Source organism: Vanellus vanellus (assembly GCF_965231255.1).
Source record: "Vanellus vanellus genome assembly, chromosome: 3".
NCBI classification, from domain to species: Eukaryota; Metazoa; Chordata; class Aves; order Charadriiformes; family Charadriidae; genus Vanellus; species Vanellus vanellus.
Window position 1 is genome coordinate 58,981,556 of NC_138907.1, and position 9,144 is coordinate 58,990,699.

The following is a 9,144-nucleotide window of genomic DNA, read 5'->3' on the forward strand; positions in this document are numbered from 1 at the left end:
GTACTCTCAAGAAGTGTGCAGATGATACAAAACTGGGAGGAGTGGCTGATACACCACAAAGTTGTGCTGCCATTAGGAGGGAACTCAACAGGCTGGAAAAATGGGCCAAGTGGAATCCCATGAAGTTCAGCAAAGGGAATTGCCTGCTCCTGGGGAAGAATAACCCCTTGTACCAGTACAGGCTGGGGCCTGAGTGGCTGGAAAGCACCTTAGCAGAGCATGTCCTGGGGTTCCTGGCAAAGAGCAAGTTGACATAAGCCTGCAGTGTGTCCTCACAGCAAAGAAGGCCAACAGCCTCCTGGACTGCATTAGGAAAAGCATTGTCAGCAGGTTGAGGGAGGTGATCCTTCCTCTCTGCTTAGCATGGGTGAGGCACGTCTGGGTCCAGTTCTGTGCTCCCCGGTACAAGAGAGACATGGACATACTGCAGGTAGTCAAGCAAAGGGCTGCAAAGATGATTAAGGGACTGGAGCATTTGACATATGTGGAACGGCTGAGAGAGCTGGAACTGTTCAGCCTGGAGAAGACTCAGTAGGATCTATCAATGTGTACAAGTACTTGATGGGGCAGTGTAAAGAGGATGGAGCCAGCAATGGGCACAAATTGAAATAGAGGAAATTCCATTTAAACATAAGAAAAAGCTTCATTACTCTGTGTGTGGTTGAACAATGGAAGAGGTTGCCCAGAGAGCTTATGGAGTCTCCATCCTTGGAATTATTCAAAACCTGGTAGGACAGCCTGAGCAACTTGCTGTAGATGACCCTGCTTTGAGAGGGCTTTTGGACTAGATGATCTCCAGAGGGACCTCCTCACCTCAGCCATCCTGTGATATCTGTGACCTAGGGCACTGGCAGAGCATTTGCACAAGTACTGAGAGACAGGTTAGCTTTTTTCTTTGCAATAGACCCTGATCTTCTCCCTTATAAGGCAGATGAAGAATAGAATTGATGAAGGCACGGAGAACCAGGTGAACATGCACACTATGATGATACATTCAAGTTTGAAGCACTGGTGCAATGAGGTTCATGATGTGTGAGAATGACCCTATAAATGCACAATGTGGAGATCAAACTGTGCTTGGACAACTGCTGTTGACCAAGGTATGCATTATCTTTGACATTTTTAATTTTTATATGTAAGAATAATTAGGAATATAACTATCAATATATTTAAAACTTCCCATTATTTCAAATTAAGAATATTCATATGGGAAAATGAATGATGGCAATTATATCATAGAGTTACACTGGACAGAAGATTTCCCCATGGTAGATCAAATGTACCTCCTTCTTATCACTTCTTATAAGTGCTGCAGAGGAAATCAGAAAGAATAAATGATTTTAAAGGTAACAGGATATGAGTTTGAAGGATGGAATAAATAATACAGTCCTAAAAGAGATCCATAAAGGGTGTTGTTGTGGTTTAACCCCAGCTGGCAACTAAGCACAGCCGCTCACTCACTCCCCCCATCCCAGTAGGATGGGGGAGAGAACCAGAAGGGTAAAAGTGAGAAAACTCTTGGGCTGAGATAAAGACCGTTTAATAGGTAAAGCAAAAGCCACGCATGCAAGCAAAACAAAACACTCACTGCTTCCCATGGGCAGGCAGGTGTTCAGCCATCTCCAGGGAAGAAGGGCTCCATCACACGTAATGGTTACTTGGGAAGACAAACACCATCACTCCAAACATCCCTCCCCCCCCCCCCCTTCCTTCTTCTTTCCCCAGCTTTATATACTGAGCATGACATCACATGGTATGGAATATCCCTTTGGTCAGTTGGGGTCAGCTGTCCCAGCTATGTTCCCTTCCAACTTCTTGAACACCCCCAGCCTGCTCGCTGGTGGGGTGGTGTGAGAAGCAGAAAAGGCCTTGACTCTGTGTGAGCACTGCTCAGCAATAACTAAAACATCCCTGTATTATCAACACTGTTTCCAGCACAAATCCAAAACATAGTCCCATACTACCTACTGTGAAGAAAATTAACTCTGTGCCAGCCAAAAGCACCACAGATGCCCAGGAAAAGGTTTCAGCATGCAGAGGCAATGAAATGTTAAGTTTGACAAACATGTCAGGCAACAAGATCTCAGAGCTGGGTTTATGGAAAGAATTATAAGCTCATACTTCACACAGGAGCAAATTGAGTCTATTTCCTCATTTGAAAATAAGTAGAGCTTGTTAGATTTTAAATTCTGCAGCTTTTAACTATTTCTGAAATTAACCAAAACACACATTGGAAAATTCTCAAAAACATAATCAACATTTTCCCTCTCCTTTTAATTCTGAGAATGGAGAAATCAAAAAGCTAGGCATCGCTGTGCCCGCTCTGTAGCAATTTCACTAGTGTTTTTCCACTCCAAGAATCAAATTCACCTCTTTATTCTGCAATGTTGTATTATTTAATTTCATTAAACAAATAATGGCTATCAATTGCTTAGTGTCATGTAATGGTCTATTTTCAATGCTAGCAAAATGGCATTAAACTGTGATTTAGAAGTGATATTTGTTACAGGACAATTTATGATGGTTCCTCAGAGCCTCCTGTTTATCTCAAAATGCTTTGTGGAACCTGTGAGGCCTATAACAAGCACTTTACTAGTATATCCTAAGGATAAAGTATATCCTTTTTTTTTAAAATTGCGTATTTGGATTTCCTTCTTTCAGCAAAAAGCCACAGAAACATTTTTCCCTACATTTCCCCACATTACCATCTGCAACTGGGCAGATGAGTCAGTCTCTCTGTGGACAGTATTTCTCCAACAGGTGCATCCTTTGCATATGTCTAATGCTGTCTTTCTGGCATATCAGAGCAATTAGTATTTAGTAGTGAGATTGCCAAAGATGACTCTTAATTCATGTGATACGTGTCTGCACACATGCAAGGAGCACAGAGAGAGAGCAGCAGGCGGGGGAACCCAAATAATGCTCTGCCCTGGCTACTGCAGGGGCCACCTACAGGAGCCACCAGCCCATCAAAGACCCATCTCCCCACTCAGGAAGGAGCACCGGGGCACAAGGGCAGGTGGGGGAACCATCAGAGAAATGAGATCCCTCCCCAGGCTGCACAGGGGAGCCTCAGCCTCATGGGCCAGCCATGACACCCAGCACCATGGTTCTAGGGGAGCAGCTTCCTGGAGCACCCCACAGACTGAGGGGTGTCACTGCCTAGGATATGGGACCCAATACGGGATGCAGGCGAGGAGCATTTGGGGATTGCACAAAACATATCACGGGATGCTTAAGGGAGGAACCACAGGCAGGGGAAAGGGAGGGATCTAGGACAGCTACTGGGTAGACTAAGTCTAAGGACAGTTCACAGGGGGCCTTAGTGTGTGCCCCGAGGCGTGTGTTGATGTCTGTAAGTGGGTATATAACAGCGGTTGGAGTGGTGCTGCAGCCTCAGAGCTCCAACGTCCAGGTGCCAACAGCTGGGATGCAGGGAGCAGCTGCTGGGCAGACTGAGCGCCTGATCCCGGCTGACCACCGAAGAGAACCACATGGGGTGTGTGTGTGTATTTATTTCCACTAGCAGACCTTCATCCTGAACAGCCAGAAAGGGGAACAGGATGAGGCCGTTGGCGCTATTTGTGCTTCTGTGAGTGCTGAGTATGTGTCTGTGCTGGTCTGTGTGGCCGGCTGCGTGTATATGTTTATGTGTACGTTCTATACAGGTGTTTGCGTGCGTGACTATTGGATATACAAGCCTAGCCTCGCTACTGGTTGGACCTGAGGGCAGAGAGCTGCAGCAGCCTCCCCTCCGTTGAGCTACTGGAAGTGTCAAGCCTAACCAATGACCATGAATTAAACATGCAGAATCAAAATATTCAAGAGGTAGAAAATGTAAGATTGTATGAACTTAAGTGTTCCCTTTACTCAGTGTTTACTTATATCACATAACAACTTCCTCTAGACCCTCATGTCATGCAGTACAGCAGTAGTTTTTCAGAATACCTTTCATTTTTCTCATTCAATATGTAGATCCAGCTCAGAAGACGCAAAATTTTTAGTTTCTTCAAGGATCGTTCTGTTAATATGGTCCTTAACAAATACCAATGAATCTATCTAGTAGCCTTGCCAGATTAGGAAGTTCAAGTCTATATTCCCAAACCATGATGCCCTTCAGACCTGTTATACAAACACAAAAGCTGTCACTAATAACTGCATTTATTAAACTTTGAAGACACATTTTATTTTTCACAAGTGCACAAGAACTCGGAGATCCTGGAACCTAAAGTACTAATTTTCAACTAATGAATTCAGTATATGCCACCCCACACATCACCCTTATCTGCAGAGTCGCTGTCACAACTTAGCAAGGAGACACAGGTGACCTGGGTCACTAATACAGAAATAATGCAAATGACTGAGACCGCTTCTTCAATGTGAAGAAGGAAAAAGCTGAACACAGAAACTTCTACCTTCCACAAAGATAATTGACTGGAGACCGGCCTCGTACATGAGTCATTAATACATTAGTATTACCCACAGGCTAGAAAGCGAGGCAAAAATGTTGGTAGCAAATTTGCTAAAGCATTCAGTTAATTTTAGGGACCCAAACTGCAGCAAGCATGCCATATATTCCTAGCACCCCAGAATTCCCAGCAGCCCTCCAGGCTATTCGGGCTGTTGGCACTGGTGCCCCTCAATTCGAAAAAACCTGTCCTTACCTGGCTACTATAGAGCGCAAACTAGTCAACTCTAAACATATTGCTCTAAATGACGTGCAAGCAGATTTTATGCCAGAAGTCAGGACAACGCTCATTTCCTCAAGTCAGCACCTGGTTCCCTCACAGCTAAACACCCGTAGGAGAGAAGGAAAAGCCCTGCAACATCAGACCAGTGATTTACCTCGCACCTAACCTCCCTGATGCTGCCTTGTACTAGACACCTCAACTGAGTTGGTTTTGTCTTTCACTCCATTTTACTAAGGCACACCGCAGTCCTACCCAAGCCTCTCATGTCCTGGATCTTTTCTTCATTACCACCTCCCTCCTACCGACTGCTCCGTACCCTGGCCTCTGAGTTTCTTCTCATTAGTGACCACCATTTACCCTACCACCATTTACCCCAACCTTTTCTTCGACTGGCTAACGCTTGGGCTCCTGCTGCCAAAATACACACAACTATTTTCATTGTCTACAAAAATTAGGAGCAGAATTTTCAAAAGAACATAGGCCAATGCTAAATATTTTTACAAATCCTGAAGTTATATGAAAAAAGTGTTGAAATATGTGATTCTAGATTATGTGTATTTGTCTGAATTCTGTAGCCTAAGTCCAAGGGTTACGCAGCATCATTACATAAAAATCATACTTAAAATCCCTATCCATTGAACAATGGAGGTTCCAAGGAAGAAAGACAAGTTTTTGATAAAACACCACACTGAAACTAAGGAGACAGAGACATGATGATCTCAATTAGTGTGACTTTGGGTAAATGGCTTAAAGAAGAAACAAGACATAGAGAAATTATCTGAGTTATGTTAGATAAAATATTGACCAATGTGACCACAGAGGGCTGTTCTGGCCACTGAAATATTAATATTAATTAACAGTAAATACTTAAATAGCATTTTCCATGCCACACATTCCTTACATTGCATGGTGAGTGCAGTGGACTAATCTGACATGATAAAGAGCTGTAAGATCTCATCCTCCTGTTACCCAGGACCATGTGCTGTTACTTACACATGGTAGAATTCCACACCCATTTTGCACAGGTGAAAGCTAAAGTTGCTAAGGAACCAAGAGATGAGGACCATATTTAGTCTGTTCTAGACTTCCACAGGTTTGTTTTGCCCAAACACCAGCCAAACTTGAGGCCAGGTCATGCAGCCCCTTGGTATGGTACACGTGATTTAAAATAGTTTTCGCAATGCTGCTATCAAGACACTATCACCATATCACCTCGAGGATGTCCTTGAGGGGAGAAAGGAGGATCTGTCTTTGGAGGACTGCAGAACAGGTTGAAGGCCAGGATGCAAATGGCTCTGGGATTACTGAGACAGTGGCCTCCTTCCCCTCTCTTGTGTAACTTCTGCTCCTCACTCTGCTCGGGATACAAGGACAAAGCACAGGCTGTTAGGTAACACAATGAGAGGAGACAATACTTCCACCAGCAAGGCTGAAGGAGAGCACATGGGGTCTGCTTCCAGACCCCTTCTTGCCCTGTTTGTTAGAAGAAACCATTATACAGGTGTGGTGGGTTGACCTTCACTGGACACGAGGTGCCCACCAAAGCTGCTCTCACTCCCCCTCCTCAGGGACAGGGGAGAGAAAATGTAACAAAAAGGCTCATGGGTCAAGATAAAGACAGGAAGATCACTCAGCAATTACCGTCATGGGCAAAACAGATTCCACTTGGGGAAATTAATTTAATTTATTGCCAATTAGAAATCAGAGTAGCGTAAGGAGAAATAAAAACTAAATCTTAAAATACCTCCCCCCCCCCCCCCCTTCCCTTCTTCCCAGGCTCAACTTCGCTCCCGATTTCCCTACCCCCTACTGGCACAGGGAGACGGCAGAATGGGGGTTGCAGTCAGTTCATCACACGTTGTCTCTGCCACTTCTTCCTCCCCAGGGGAAGGACTCCTCACACTCTTCCCCTGCTCCAGAATGGGGACCCTCCCACCAGAAACAGTTCTCCATGAACTTCTCCAACGTGAGTCCTTCCCACAGGGTGTGTAGTTCTTCACAAACTTCTCCAGCATGATTCACTTCCACGGGGTGCAGTCCACGAACAGATAGGTCCTGTATGGTTCCCTCCATGGGGCAATAGGTCCTGCCACAAGCCTGCTCCAGCATGGGCTGGTCACAGCCTCCTTCAGGCATCCACCTGCTTGGGCATGGGATCCACCACGGGCTGCAGGTGGATATCTGCTCCACCATTAACCTCCATGGGCTGCAGGAGGGCAGCCTGCCTCAACGTGGTCTTCACCACGGGCTGCAGGGGAATCTCTGCTCCAGCACCTGGAGCACCTCTTCTCCCTCCCTCTTCACTGACCTTGGTGTCTGCAGAGATGTTTCTCTTGCATATTCTCACTCCTCTCTCTGGCTGCAGTTGCACATTATTTTTCCCTTCTGAAATACATTATCCCAGAGGCGCCACCACTATCACTGGCTGGCTCAGCTTTGGCAAGTGGCGGGCCGTCTTGCTGACTGGCATTGGCTCTATCAGACATAGGGGAAGCTTCTAGCACCTTCTCACAGAAGCCGCCCCTGTAGCTCCCCAAGTACCAAAACCTTGCCACGCAAACCCAATGCAACAGGCCATCTTTACAAAGTGCCAAGCCACAATAACACATCTCTCAGCTCTGTTTATTAACTACACTGTAGTTTAGGACTCATGGAGAGGCTGTGGAAGTGAACCTGCTACATGAAACTCTGGTTTTGCTATTGATATATATATATATACAACTGCATCAGAGTGCCCTCACTGACCAGTACTCCTAGGACAGTCTTCGACAAGCTATTTTCACCCAAAAATTCTCAGCAAGTCTTGAGTCTTGCTCAAGTCTTCAGCCCATCCATTTCTAGTTACAGCCCTGGGAACTTTCCTATTCCTAGTGCTTTGCAGAAAAGAGACAAGCAAAAATCTGATTTGAGACGGAGGTTGTGATTCTGACCCCAACCTGATGTTGAGGCATCCATTTAAAATGCACGTCTCAAAGCTATGTATTTGCCTTTCCTACATGCACTACACCACTACCCTCAAGAAGGCATTACTGGTCTGCAACTTGACAAATAGCTTTTCTGCAAATCTTGGCTACACATTCCTTTATTATCTGAAATTATTTGAAGAAAGGATCTCATGCATTATTATGCTTAAAAAGTCCCTCACCATCTGAAAGCATTATTGTAAAAGTTTATTTAATGTTGCCTATGTCCTTGAGCAACAACATTGTTATAACTTTGCAAAGAGGTGCATTTAACTATCATTCCCCTACCTTGAGATTCTGCTTAACGAGGCCTATCTTAAACGGGCTCAACTCCCAGGGCTTTTTGCCAGTCCTCTCCGCAGCCCGAGTCTTTATCTGCAGCTGCCAAAAGGTTGATTTAATCGGGCCTAATAATTCTCCTGCCTTTAATAACAAAGACTTGTATATAACACTCCATTTACATGCACATCTTTTTTTAAGGCTTTTTTAAGATACTCATTTTTAATACACCAAAGACCCTTCTGACAGTGAGGATGATACAAACCTGGCTGTGACACAAGGTACAGAGTGGATCTCCTAGCAGCCCGGATTTTTGTTCCCAATCTCCCCCATCCCTTCCACAGTCAGGCACAGGTGTGTTCAAAGGGCTAAATACTAATTGTGTCCAGGCTTGCATTAAACTCTTCTGATGGCTTTGGTGGAGCAAAGGGCAAGCACAGAGGCATGTGCTTACTATGCACATACTCAGAGATAAAAGTCTTTGAGAACGGCCAAGTTTTAAACCCTTGTTCCTCTCTCTCCGTGAATGACGAAACATGCCACACTTCAAAGGGGATAAAAAGGAAGTAACTTTGACCATGTAAATCTGAGTTCTTGCTTTTCCACATTTTTTCCAGCGACAATGTAATTCCTATTCTAAAGCTCTTTTTCTGAATATGATGCTAAATGGCTCTCTCCTGTCAATAAAGGATGCTGAAAATACTCTCTCTGGCCATGAGGTAATAGATGCTATCCACAAAAAGTGCCCATTAACAGCTTACTTGATCTTCCTCCATTCCACTATATGCCTGATAAGAGTTGACAGTACATAACTTGAAAAAAGGAATACCAGTTACCCAGATCTATGATCATCTCAAAGTCCAGTGACACTCTTTTCCTGTTCCCTCCTCTTTCTCCTCACTGCTAATGATCAGAGATACTTTGGAAGAATGTGTCGTCTACCTCTGCTGCTTTTCCCTGCCCTAATCAGTACTGGCTCCCATTGCTTGCAGCATGGAAACATGGGAACTCCTCAGACTAAAATGCCTGGGGTTTTGCATCTTTCTGTTAGGGTGCAACTTGCTTTTTCTTCTCCACTTCTGCCATTACCACTCTTGGAAGTAGCGGGAGGTTCTCCGCACATAGTGCGCAGATACACTAAGTGTGCATCCACAATGAGGCAGAAGGAGCAATCACTGCCACTCTATCTCCTTCCTGCTCACTAGGAGTTT